Raw genomic sequence first — 467 nt, 5'->3', positions numbered from 1 at the left:
CCCATAGTTATCTCAGTGTGACTTTTGCCACACTTTCCTCAGGGCCTTCTTCCCTTTTACATGTATCACTCTACATTGTATATATTTTATTCCTGCTTTAGACTGTAAGCTTGTTTTCATTTACTTATTTTTGTAAGCTTATTGGAGGTAGGAACTATACCCATGTCATCCTTATGTTTGCAATACTTAATACAATGCCTAGCATGAAGTAGGTGCCCATACAACCTGGGTGGTATGTGGACACCTGGGACTCTACAGCCTTTAGTCCTGGATATTGCCAGAGACCTGACATGGGGTTTAGGGGAGGAGCGGCTCTGGAGGCTTTGGGACTGAGGCCCGTGGTCTGCTGGCACTGGTGTAAATGTCTGTGTGGGCTTGTGTCCAGCTCTGCCTCCTCAGCCAACCAAGCCTGTAGCTGCCTGCCCTTCTCCTTTCTGCCCCCACCCACTTCCACAGTGTAGAGTCTG

This window comes from Nycticebus coucang, chromosome 6 (assembly GCF_027406575.1).
Source record: "Nycticebus coucang isolate mNycCou1 chromosome 6, mNycCou1.pri, whole genome shotgun sequence".
In the NCBI taxonomy this organism is placed as follows: domain Eukaryota; kingdom Metazoa; phylum Chordata; class Mammalia; order Primates; family Lorisidae; genus Nycticebus; species Nycticebus coucang.
This window is presented reverse-complemented; position numbering follows the sequence as displayed.